The following is a 14,323-nucleotide window of genomic DNA, read 5'->3' on the forward strand; positions in this document are numbered from 1 at the left end:
AAAACCTAACAAAATTAATAATGAACATGCCGTCAACTAATAAAACAAAACAATAATTTTCACCACATAAACCGCAATAGACAATCAAAAACTTATTCACTAGATACTCAACCCTTTCTATTCGGCTCATAAAATTGTTGAAACGTACAAAAATAGAAACATTTGCATAATGTTTCGCGCTTTGTTTTTTCATAGAGCTTCGAATTTCAAATGTCACGTAGGGTGCGAAAACATTTATAATGGCTGTGGGGTGTATTAAAAATCGTTTCGCGTCCTTTGCATTCTTAAGGTTATAAGTTGCGGTCGACGCCTTTGCAAATAGATTTATATACCGTCGACTTCGTTTGCGAGATCCCTTCCAATAATCGTACGAATGATTTGATACGTTACTTATTTTTATGACCATTATTTTCATTATAACTGAAATATTTTGTAATTTACAACTTTAAGCAGATATTTACGTAATATGATAAAATTAGCTCCGTTAAACTGTAGTTTTAAATGTATACGGGTAAAATAAATTATTCGAAAAATACAAAATCAATATTATGTATTTGTATATATCAAACACGATAATTTTCAGAGCTAAGTCGGTATATAATTGTAGCATTTATACAGTTCATTCCGTGCTAATTATGCAAAGTTACAATAACAGTGGCAAAGTTCCTAAATGACAAAGTTGAAGCAAAAGCGAAAGTACTCAGCATTGAAACTGGGAAAGTCCTAGAGAATTTAATAGATTGTGCTACGTGTATCGTTTACGCAACGACTTGATGCTCGCTAACAGTATACGCTGATTTTGTTGATAAATTCAATAGCCTTCGATTATATCGCGTCCAATGAGACCAAATACGAACAAAACTATCTATTAATTACCATATTACTTTAATAACCTACTTGACTGTTTTTCCTTACTCATGCGTTATATATATAAATCCGAAAAATATTAAACTTGTAAATAAAACTAAATATTAAAAAAAAAACATAAATGTTTCACTGTATCTTATAAAAGATAATTCTTTACTTTGAGAATGTTATCTATGTATTTTCCGGAGTAAATGTCAGTTCAAGCGGAAGCAGTTCCCGACAATAATGTTTCCTGTAAACTAGAGACATTTCCGATTTTCAACTTTTTCACGACGTTTTATCGTTTTGGCAAACGGCAATAACATCTAAAATATCAATGTTCGACTTGAAAATATTATAACGTAAAATTCATTCCAAAAATTGATTGTTTGTATATAGAAAAGTCACCAAACAATTCCATCCTAATTACGATTGCCAACTGATGGCAACGATAAAACTTATTGCTATTAGAATATGGAAATGGAGGCGCCTGCTGCAGAGAAAGTGCCTCGAGTGTTTTTAATTTGGCGCAAAATTAATGAAGATCCCCTTATTTTGTTTTGTGGATCGTGGTATTCAGGGCGAACTCTGTTTACTCTGCAATCTCGTTTTGTTATTATTAAGTTTAATTCGTTTTCGTTTCGCATACGTGAATATAAATCAAGTGTTTGTTTTGAACGGTCGGCTGAATCATTTGATTTATAACTTAGCTTTAGGCGACGCGTACGATGTATTAACGCTACGTTTATCGGGTACATACATCGCACCCCACAATGGGATATTTTTACATAGGGAAGAAAACCAATAAGAACAATAATAAATATCTCTTATCATATTTCGAGTATGCTCCTGGTCGCATCGCGAGAGATCCGTACCAATATATCACAAGGAATTTACGAGGCAAGATACGACAAGAAAATTGCAAGAATGGTGGCGCAATCTATCTTAGTTGGGTTGGCTGAGGGAGGCTGGGGTAGCTCTGGGGAGGCGGCGAGGGGTCGAAGGGAAACTTCGAGAGGTTATTAGTCCAAGCATCTGTTGTTGAGCGGGGGCGTGATGAAACTGCTCGGGTACAAGCTAACAAATCTAATTGCTCAGTAGGCGCTCGTGTATAGTAGTGGCTGACAAATGGCCCCTCATGTGGTCGCGGTACACGCCGGCTATTTGTTAAACGCACAGGTCACTGCTGTTGATTTAGGATTTTTCTAGCTTCGCCTATTATGAAGGTTTGTGTTACATATTTCTACAACAAAAAGTACTGCTGTATGAAGTTAATCTTATAAATTGGACGTATTTTAGGCTAAATTTATTTAAAATGATTATGACTGGGACGTTATATAAGTTGAAATGTTCAAAGATTTCATAGAATAGGTGCAGAATTCGTTATATCACAACTTGATAGCGCAATACGAAAAGTTCTACCGTGTAGCTCATACAATCTTTTTGTGCTTATCTTACTGTGATTTATGACCTGTTCGGCGTCCAACGGGAAAGAAGGAAGGTATACAAAAGTAATTTATTTTTTAAGGTTTGTTTTTCTTGTCTTTCCGTGCGTGTACTCGCCGGGCAAGCATGATGTTGGCATTTTTGAGTTGTCCCTTATGATTTATTTCTTAGCGTAGGCGGTGCGATCGGAATTTTGGGTCAAATAAATCACTAAATAAGCCTTATATAATCACGCATTTGGAATTTATTCATCGAATATGATTTTAAGAAATTAAAATGAACCTTTATAACTCTGATGGAAGTTATTTTAACGTCGCCTTGAAATGTCGCTGGGATTAAAATTGAGGTCGAACATTAAGCTAAATGAATACAGAAGCAAAGTGATATTTATTATCAATTTATATACCAAAGGTTCAATGTCATATTGTCGATGCGTATTCCCAAAAGTAAAGCGAAAAGGGTATATTTTAACCGACTTCTCTTTATACTTCTTGGTCATATAATAAATCTCCTATTTAGCTAAAACATTGAACAATTTCAAATGTTTATTATTAAGAAGACTTAGAATATTTCCTTGTATCTGAAAGTAAAAGCGTCAATCATTTATTTTAAGAAAAGTGTTGTTATTCGTTTAAAAATTACGAACCTTTTTAGCTCAGATCAGCAATGAATATGATCCTAGTTTCAACCTCAAGTGAAACAAATGTTTGTCTTGAAATTACATAAGTTTGGTTGCTTGCTTATAAACACAAAAGCTATCCAAAGCCCAACAAATACCCGTTACATAATAAAGTAAACTAAAAATTACTACTAACACAAATAAATTGATAACTAGTAAAAACGCAACTCGTACGCCGATTGTATAGTTAAAGACATTCTAAAAATAAACAAAAGATAATCAAAAAACCATCGCTCGTATTACGTTGAAGCAATGAGTAATAGGTGCGTATATTTTTTCACACGATTGCCGATAACTATCTTTATATTCCATCAATTAGGACTCTTTACCGACCGGACGCACCATAATTCATTATTCATTACATGACGATGCGACATATCCAATGATTTATTATTTAACACATCACTTTTTCGACTTAATTAAGACTGTATTTTGTCCGCAGGTATGTCCAGATTCTCAAGTTAATTTGCAGTGAAAGCAGTGAGTAACTAGTTTTATTTAATTGTCATACATTTTTTTATGTTACAACTGTATTCGTCATAACTTACGTGTTAATTAAGTGACTTTAAAATTGTATACTGTTATTTTACGTGTAAAACTTAATGATGTCAAAAGGCTACTCGACATTACTGCTTTTAATTGAGTGGGAATTGTCCAAGGACAATATCTCACAATTTTCTTTGATCCGTAAGGTTATAAAATCATTTACATATAAATACTTTAAATACCGCGCGATGTTATTTAATGGAATTACTATATATTGTAGTATATATTATTAAACCTTATGTCATTTTTTGTCGAGTATTCATGATGGCAAAGAAAAATTAGCTTCAGGCTGTGTCCAGTAAAAGTGCATTGTATTATGAAGATTGTGGATCTAGCCAAGCCAAGTAACGGGCTAAAGCTCGTTGCCAAAAATCACACGATAAATAATAGAGGGGCAAGCTGCATGCATTATAGCCTTACCTTATCTTAGTGAATTTGAAGCCAAAAATTGTCCATTAAATATGCATTAAAATTACCTGTCTCGAATGAAAAATAAGCGAAATTTACGAGCGTTTAAACCGCTTGTTGGTTACGTGACAAATTGCGGCGAATAAATGTATATTAAGGTCGCATTGGAGAAGTCTTTGACGCATATAAAGTAGGAATAAACAGCGCAAGTCCTTTGAAATCTCATATCCTAAATATTAAACATTATTTCAATGTTTAAAACTTAATACATGTACTAAGTAGTTCTCAGTTATTGACTAAACGATCCCTTCAATTTCTTATCACTGAGGTGTAATGTAGTTTTCTTTTGGTAAAATCAGACAACACACATATTGCTTCCTACAAAAGAACTAATTAACAACACACCAATATACTGTATTTACTATAATATTCTTAACCTAAATATTTATAAAAATAATAAAAATTGAAAATTAAAATACATTTAAAAAGTTCGGTGCGTGAGGCAGTGTACCTTTAACTCTGGAAGCATTTCCTCGCTGTATTGGGATACTAATTTTTTGAGTGAGGAAAGCACCAGCTCTGTACCGGTACTGTCTTCCAGTCGCCAACTTAAATGTTTAATTAGCGCCTGTGCAGTCGAACCCTACGGCCGGTCTCTACTCCAAACGGAACAACATCAAAGTTGGAGGGAAGATTTTCTTTTCCGCCTGCCCTGCGGCTGCGACAACTTTTTGTGCCGACCTTAGATTATTTTGATCTATCAAAAATCATGAAATCCTATACATTGCGTAAACTAACGGAAGCCTAATTCTAACGTTTTAATTATAAACATAAAAATACAAATGTAGGTGACCATTATTTGAAATATTTTGTTTATTTTACAACATTTCCGTAACATTTTATCAACACGTTTACTGTTTATTCAATAAATTATTTGATATCTGGTTTTTAAGCTTGGATGCATACAAATTTCTTAATTATACAATTAAATTACGACGTTTACGTATCGAAAATGTTCACATCTTTAATTAACAGCATTCCAATCACACTTGAAACGGTATAAAAATTAATTCTAGCTACATGACAAGATTTTATCAATTTCAATTATAGGAAATGTATGTGAGTTTTATGTATTCTAAGCGGGCGATCGGTCCAGCCTCCTCAATTAGATGCGTTGCAGATAATGTTTTATAACTGGATTTTTTTAAATGTAACTAGGTATTTTTCCTATTTAACTAGTCAACTTTAGTTATCAATTCAATAGCGTATTTATTAAAGCTTGATATTGTAACAAAATATTTATTATTAATAGTGTATTTAACTGAACTATTAGTCCAATAAATATTTCAATATAAAACCTCACAGAATATACTTTACACACTTAAAGATTTGTGATTCCTTTAGTTCATAAAATCCAGTTTTTTTTAATTTTGTAAAATTGTATTTACCTACGGTTTAATAAAATCAATTAATAATAAAAATTTCTTAGAGTAATCAAAAAGTAGAAAATGTACGTTTGTAGAAAACTACCATTGGAATGCAACTTCATCCTATAGTAACACAGGCTGTATTTAGATTATTATTTATAGAAATAAAAGCTATGAAGATGTGTCCACTCAACAGATTAGTGATGTTACTCAAACTCTTGCGAAAGATTTATATATTTTATTTACTACTATGGAATAGAAGCAAAATTTCAAAGGATTTTTATATATGTTTTCGCGTTTTCCCATGTCGAGTTTACCGGATATGCTTCTCAAAGTGCCAGTGTATCAACCCACTCATTGTCAACATCATTGCTTTGGTAACTGCCAAGATTAATACAACTGCCCTTACTACTGGATTTTTGTTGAAAAATTTATAACGCCGTTCCGTGATTTGATGTGAAATCTCACGGTGGTTTTTGTTATTAAAATTCTCAGAAGAAAAATGAAAAATATATATGACTATGAACCCATACAAATAGACATCTTTCTTACATAATCTAGTATGGGTTAGGACTTAGAAAAATATTTTCAACTAATTTTGGTGGTTTTTTTATTTCTTTTTTTTTCATACAAAAATTATTGGCCACGCACTTGCGAACATCTGGCAATGTGTCTAGGGCGGCGGTATCACTTAACACCAGATGAGCCTCCTGCCCGCCGTTATATGAAAAAAGGGATTGTATATCTTATGTCATTTTGCATTATTATTTTTCCTTGACACAGTAGGCGCAGAGATCTCTCGAAAGGGATAAGGCCGCCGGTTGCACTCATTTAATTTTTCTAATTACTGATAAGTATCGGTATCGCTGCAAATGCAACGATACTGTACGCATTAAGACAAGCTTTTTTTATATGAATTATAATTATTTTAATCAAATCGACTTTCAATGGTAACATGAGCTAAGAGTGACTTGGTGCCAACGATCAACGATTGTTATTCACTGTCTTAACGTTGACAACGCGCGCTTACGAATACCCAATGTGCGGAATTCTTATTAAAACATTTAATATTAAACATGTTTCTATTTTACGCAAAATTATAGTACGATTAAAAAATATCAAGTTTTCAATTGTTTTTTATTATTAATAACTTAAACAATAGCTTTGTAGTATTTAGTTAACAATAGTCTAGAATTTATTAAAGATATGCCAATATAAGATTTATTTTTGTCACGTGTGTACCTAACTATGACCATGGGCAATATCTATTTAGACATTGTATGTATATATATTTTCTAGTATATTTTAATAATATTTTTCTATGGCAAGCAATAGATTTTTACTACACTCTTTTTTAAAACTTCGTTTACAAAATTATTATATTCGATACAATTTCACACACTTCGACCTTGAGACTTCGTGTTATTAGTTTACTATCTACATATTTTTCGCTTCTTACACGTTTTTGCGTAACCTTTGTTTATAAATTCGAAATAATTTATTAAATTCATTTCCGGATCGCCTAATAAAAATTGTTCCTTCCAATTCCAAGAAAAATGTGTTGAATGCATAATATAATAAACGTATACTTCCGACAAAAAGGGCCTTACCAAATAACAGTTATATTCGATAAATGTATTCCAAACACACCGTAATCTAGAAGCAAGTCACAGCCGTCCTGTTTAGTTTAAAACTCCCGACTTGTCCACACATATGAATGAGAGCGTTCTATCTACAGACAGATGTATTCCCATATACTGAATAAGTCACATGCCACGCACTTGAATAGATATCTTGATACAAGAACACATCAAAGCATATCGCAATAAAAATTTTGAAAGTTTAAAAAAGAATAACACAATACGATCCTAATTACGATGATACGGTATTTTCGTATTTTAAAATGCAATTAATCTCATTTGTTATGTCGCTGTTATTAACATCGGAATTAGGAGAAACTGGTCCATGAGCAAGAAGTGGATTCTCCAATTCAGCGAAGTGCAAAAGTTGACGCGGTGACGACCGCTTATTAAATCTTTAACAGCCTTATTACATTAGAAAAAATGTTATGTTGCTTTAACTATAGTCATTTTAAAGAACGAAAATAATTAAGAAAATCTCTGGTATGAAACAGTTGTCAAATCGCTAAAGATTTTGGTTCTCTTATGTGCTTTTAATTATATTACTACTGGATATAAAATGTATGAAATTGTTAAGCAATTGTTAAGCTAGTGGCTTTATCGTGCGACTCTAATCCCTGAGATCTGAAATTCGATACCGGCTTGGCACAAATGGAAATGGAAAGGTGAAGGAAAACATCGCGAGGAACCCGGCTTGCGTCAGACCCAAAAAGTCGAGGGCGTGTGCCAGGAGGCTGATCACTTGCCTATAAAATTAACAGCAGATCATGAAACGTTACAGAAATCTGCAGCCCACATCTAAAAAGGTTTTCGTACGATTAATTATTAACATTGCAACGCAATTTCTTTTTTAAATGAAATGATTGCATTCATACGTGAAATAACATTTGGCATGATCATTATGATTATTAAAAATAAAACGATACACGGTATAATGTCTTCATCGATAACTGATTTATGTTCAGCACGATCAGTTCAAGACGAAATTACAGCCGGCGGCACCCCTGTGTAATCAGTGTAGAATTATAAAGCCATTGCAACACCGCAGGCTGTATTTGTTGAGAAAGTTATCTCAAAACCTATGACAATAGCCTTTTGTGATATGATATGAATGTGATAATGTCTTGATCCGGATGTATAAATTTCTTAAAAAGAAGAAAGAAATGCGTTTTTACAATAATATTGTATAGATATTTAAACTAAATTATACATGTTGATTTAATTCATTTTCAATACAAATATGTATGCCTATGCATTAACTCAACTGCAAACAGCATCACTACAATCTAGTTTATTATGGTTTTAATAAGGTTTTAGTTTTTTTATTTAGACTTATTTTGATATTGCTTTATTTACTATTTTGCCTATATTTCAGTTCCTTGATATTATGTGTTTTCCTTGTCTTAAACTATTCAGTCAGATACTGTCGTATTTCAAGCAGTATTTGAGCACTTATAAATAAATAGCGTAAGTTCACAGCATTTCAAGGAAATTTTTAAAACGAACGCGTGATGGTGAAACTTATCCATAAAATTATTGTAATATATAATAATGTTTTATCACATTATTTTTTAGTGACAATCCTTTTAAACATATCAATACCTAATTCAGTCCCGTGTAATGGATAATAAAACAATACAATAAATAATAACAAAGTGTCTATAGAGCATTAACGTCATCCAAAGGGTTAATAAATACAAATAATAACATCCACACCATTCAACGAGGCTGTAAAACAGATGTATACTGATATATTTACACTAGCTGGATGGATGTCTATCATTAGCCAACGTCCTTGTTTACGAAAGCACTCGAGTCGGTAGCTATTTTAAATCACTTTTATTAGTTTTAAAAAAGGCAGTTAAGATTAGACGTTCTTGGGCTTATTGGTATTTGAAATATTGGGTGGGATTCACTCCCAGTTTGTAGCTGTTATAAATGTTAAGTGGCCATTAATAGAAATTATTGAATGGGTTTGTCTTTACATGAAGTGTTATTGAAAATATTCATCGGATAATAAAAGCTGTTTTAGCTTATCGTTATAAGTCGTCTTCTACAGACCAGCCGTTGTTTTCCGTCTGTTAAAAAACACAGAACTTAAAAGTACGTAGCCTTAATGACGGTCAAATTCTTGAAGGTTCTATATTTGCGATATGGAAATGTTATAATTCAATATTTTGGTCTTAATCTTTTTAATAATCTATATATAAATCACATTAGTGGTAAAAGAACCCCTCAGGTGTATCTGTAAATGAAGTTAAACGCGCATAACTAAATCGCATTAAGAACTGGTGTTTAACAGCACAATCTCCTCAAAGATCGCGAGATAAACGGTAAAAATTACTCTGTTTAAAGCATTTTTCTCTGGCGCAGTTTGTCATTTAGCACCCTTATCGATGGAGCTGCCAGATTCCCGTGTTTAAGTCGCTCGAATTAAATCGACCGCGTTGATTATCGTGACAGTATTTTTATACACTCGCAAAATTTATATCATTCGAAACAAACAGTCTTTTGTTTTGTACAATAACACATCGCTCGCGTCTTTTATTTACCGTGCGATCGTTTGTTTAGTTGTTTTGCTCGTTATTTACATGCCCGTCGTTGTGGAATAAAAATCGATCCAGCAATCGAGCAATAATAGAACACAAATGGTCTTGTAACGCCTACGGTGTTGAGCGTAATAAAATTATATTCTCATAAAATTCAATATAAACACCATGAAAAGGCTGCCACGATTTAAGTTAACATCTTCATTAGAGATCGCACGACCTCTCGATTGTTGGACTCGAATCGAGTATCGGTAATTTGCGTTGTAAGGGTCCCGGTTTGTTGGTCTGGCTGATTCTGAATGCTCGACAATTTCTTAGACTATTCGTTGTGTAATTTTCGATTGCCGATTGGCGCTCTCAAGGTGCTCAGACTCCACGTTGTAATTGAGGCTTCGGGCAGCTCGTAATTTTAAAATTGCTCGCTTTGAATGTTTACTTCTTATTGTAAAGCAATTCAACTTAGAGAGTTTTGCTGATCCGCATATTAAGCCATTGACATTTGTTTCTTATTGTGTAAACTTTTAAAAGTTAACGTATCACATAAATTAACTAGAAATTATTTATTTTTAGCTTATATTATGTGTTAATCGCAATTTCGTTAAAAGGATCTTATGTAAATTGTTTAAACTACGGCCATTTAGTTTCTAACTAAATTTCTGACCTTTTCATTTGTCAGGTGGGATGATTTACGATCCACCTTACCACAACCTAATTCTATTCCAAAAAAAGTTGTATTATCCCGCCTCGGACAGGTAACAAATCTTATTTTTTTATAATTACTCATCGCATTCGGGCTATAGAACTTTATCACCACCTACTCGGCATCCCGCGGTTTCTCGCTCCCCAAACTTAAATCTAATACGACACACATGTCGCTGTCTCGCTCCCACCTATCACAGTTTAGCGGCGTTGCTAGCGCTATCTCGCGCCCCACTAAAATAGACTGCCCAAGCGCAACGCGCCGTGTCAAAACTTTTGTATAATGGCTTACGAAATTTTCCCCTACCTCGTGACTTTTTTCTACAGTCGAGCTTGTCCGTTAGGGTCGTAGTGTTGTGTTAGGGAATTATCCTATCGCGTTATCTCGGATTATGTACGCGAATGCCATCTTAAACACCTACTGTTATACCATGAACAACAGTGTCAGTTGTAAATAAGGTTTTGTATAGATCATACGTGTCTAATGGTGATATTGATAACAATTTAATTAATGATCCAATAAGATAATAGACACAGTGCTGTGAGATAATATGTGTGCTGTGTTTTCGCTAAATTAAGTGGCATTGACTTATAAGGATTTATGTCTATTGTAAGTAATTTATTGCTAATAGATAGGTTTTTGATTATAATGTATTAATTATATGTTACATATGAGGTCTTATTAATTTGACGTAACCTCTACCTATAAATTTATAAAGCCGTTTGAAACTGGTTTTTATATACATAATATAGACAGCATTACAATTAAGGTTATGTTATTTAAGGTTTGGCTATGCTAGGTAGGTATATTGAAATTAATACATGGAGATATATCTCGATATTTAAACTATAGTTCATATAGTTAAAAAACAGCTACATTACAATAACATTATATATATATATGTTAAATTTTAGATGTTTAGTTTCGTTTGTTAATATAATTTAGGGTTTCTACTGTATTTGTCCAATTGATTAATACGACAATAAAATAATACGGACAACGATTATAGTTGTATAAATAAATTATAAATTTCGGCTCAAGTCAAACCCTTTAAGATCAAGTTGGAATGTATCGAGATAAAAGATGTCATCCAGAATATGGACCTTAAAACGACACAGCCAAAGGTTTTCTACCGAAGAGTTATTTAAACAAGGACTCTAAGGTTATAACAACAGGATTCAAATTAGCTAAGTAAATGTGAGAATTATTTTTGTTTTTTTTGAACCGTTCGGGATAAAACTCTTGACCTAGCGTTGAGAATTCATAATAATATCGAGTCGCATCCCATGCGTTATTCTTCGAAAAAGTTTTTTTGCGAACTAAAATTATTTTTATGTTTTAATTTGCTCCATTCCTGATTATACCGGTTGGAAAGTTTAAGTAACAATGTGGATAAATAAAAGACTGCTATATCAAACTTTAATTTGTATACATGTGTAATTAGTTGAGCAGAAATGAGCTTGTTTTGACCCAGTACCTATGAAGTGCCAGTTTCGAAACCTGAAAATATTTTAACCCTAGTATTTTTATTTACCTTCTTTAACTAAATATCTTAGAACAGACCAGGATAGCTTTAAGCTTATTTTTGTCGAACATCCTGCGATAGGGAAGGCTTTTTGTCGCGAGGAAATGAAATTCTTATCGTGCTATGGAGGAAAAGCTTACTTCACATTTATCCGAAGAAAAAATATACAGAGGGGGAACGGCAGGCCATAACTGTCATCTGATTGGTAAAAGGAATCAAGAAAATCTCTCGTTCAATCTAAATATGTACCGTAGTGAATCTACGCGTTTAGTTTTGAATAAAAATGCAGTAGGTATGGGTGTATCGAGAAAATTGTTTTCTTATTTGAACACATCAGTTCTTCTAGAAGTATATATATGATTGAAACTTAAAGAAATGTAAAGACGAAGTTATCGCAATATTTACATAACTGGGTTGAGAGTAGTTTCGGCCATAGTGATTGGAGAGAGAGATAAATCTTTCGATAAATGTGTTTTTGTGAGCAGAATTTAACTGATATTAATGATTGAATTATTATTATGCGTTTGTAAAAAAAAAAACAACAAACCAAATGTTACGTATATACTAATTTTTATTTGTTTTTCTAGCCTGTAGTTTAGAATATTCCGCTCTTTTGCAAAATTTAACATTTTAACCTAATCTTAAAACCATTTAGTAGATTTACTAAGTGACCAAAAAATAAAAAAGGGAATATTTTTAATAATATGCCGGATAAGAGTTAAAACTTTCAACAATGTTTTTTATCCTGACGCTACACAAAATTTACGATCGCTCTGACCGAGCATTGCGTGCCTGACGTTTCTAAAAATGTGTCAACTTTTTACAAAGTTCTTTCATTTGGCCTTCCAATAAAGCCTTGTGATATTTTTCTATTGTTAATTTTTTTAGATATCTATAGATTCTACAGTTCAACATCAAAACAACAGAATGGTTTAACAGGCTTTTGTAGCACCCAAGTCGTTTTAAGTTTTATATTTTTTAGAAAGTACCAATAACAAAAAAAAACGTACTCTTTCGTAATTGTTTCTTTGTGTTCTTTGCACTTTTATACATAGGAATATGTTTGTCAAAAATTCTCGCTAAATTTATTAGCTGAAACCAGGATAGGCTATCCTATGCCTCATCCTATGACGTAAAATCATGTAAAATTTTATTTATTATCTAAATAGCAATATACAATAAACGTACAATAAATAATAAACACGATTACGTATTTATATTTTTATTGTAAAGTATTTAAAACACATAAACTTGGATAGCTTAACACATCAAAAACCTATTTATTATAATATTCATTTCAGTGATTTAAATAATTCGTTCATATAAAAATCATGTCTTTAAGTATAATAAAACGAGCCGTTTGGTCGCGATAATATTCTAATTCTCATCCAAATCCGCCGATACTATTTATCAGAATGCACAAAACGTATTTTGCATAATCGGTTTATTTAAAATTGATAAATGCTCCTTATTGAGACTTGGGAGCGGTCGCTGAATTCATAATCGTTTAGTTTTCCGCCTTAGTTTTAAAAGACCTATACATTTTTATTATTGTATAAAAATGTGGTTGTGTTTTGTTTTAAACCTAGATTCATCACTTACGCAGTAAATATTTCCTTTTTTTATATAAAAAATCTTTTCTCGAATGAAAAACAGGCAATAATAATATTTTTATAGTAGGTAATTTTTCATATCACATATTTCAATAATGGCAATAAAATTATAATTTAACTATTTCACTTCATGTAATGGAAAGAATGCGAAAATGAATAATTTCCCAAAGTGTTGACATCTCCGTAATAATGTCTCAGGTGACATTTATATTCATCCAATGCAATTTATTAGTTGTTTTTATTATTCGAATACAAATTTTATACTATAAAGATATTAAATATCTGTTATTCATTGTCTACCTATGGTTTGAGGGAATTCTAATATATTGAGATAAAACTTTGAATAATACGTCTCGACTATGGCTTCTAACCTTTATTACAGCATCTGATTACGTGGTCGATTCTATGACAAGTTTATGAGCCTGTCAAGCAATAAAGTGTACGAAAATATTGCCAAATAGTGGACGGAGCAAGCATAGAAAAACAGAAACACAGTCATAAAGAACGCACCTTGTCACCGCAAATGGAAAAACCAAATACACCTGAGCTTCGTATGCTAATTACGTAAGCCAATAGTTTTTTATACACCAGCATGTTCCTCTTGCTTCGAAATTCAAATTTAGAGGTGCGTAGGCGCACAAGAATTAGGTGGTGTTTAAAAAGATTAAAATCAGTCGCACGTTTGAGTAGGCAGGATGTGATATATGGTTTTATCTAATATAAATTTTGCTTTTCACGACGACTTTATCTACTAATGAGGCCTCGGGAAACCGTTAAATTTAGAAATCAATGTCTAAATCAAACTGACAGTACTCTTGGTATTTAATTAGGTAGAATTTAGGAGCTAATTAATGTCAATTAACGGAATTGACGCTTGAGCAGTATTAAGCTGATGAAACTCTTTCTAGAAATGCAAAAATACTATACGCTGTTATATATAACAC

The 14,323-nt window shown here is 32.4% G+C and overlaps 1 protein-coding gene across 5 annotated transcripts in view; it reads left to right on the plus strand.

Moving 5' to 3' along the window:
- The window catches only part of LOC123708263 (homeotic protein antennapedia), a 146,100-nt gene that overhangs the window by 29,049 nt on the left and 102,728 nt on the right, over nt 1-14,323 (plus strand). For 3 of the 5 annotated variants that reach the window (XM_045658893.1, XM_045658890.1, XM_045658897.1), the window contains exon 1: nt 10,592-10,850. The exons of the other annotated variants lie outside the window; for them this stretch is intronic. The gene's annotated coding sequence lies outside the window, so the exon portion shown is untranslated. Of the gene's footprint in view, nt 1-10,591; nt 10,851-14,323 lie in introns of those variants that run through there. 5 annotated transcript variants of the gene reach the window in all.

The sequence above is a fragment of the Pieris brassicae genome, chromosome 4, assembly GCF_905147105.1.
Source record: "Pieris brassicae chromosome 4, ilPieBrab1.1, whole genome shotgun sequence".
NCBI lineage: Eukaryota > Metazoa > Arthropoda > Insecta > Lepidoptera > Pieridae > Pieris > Pieris brassicae.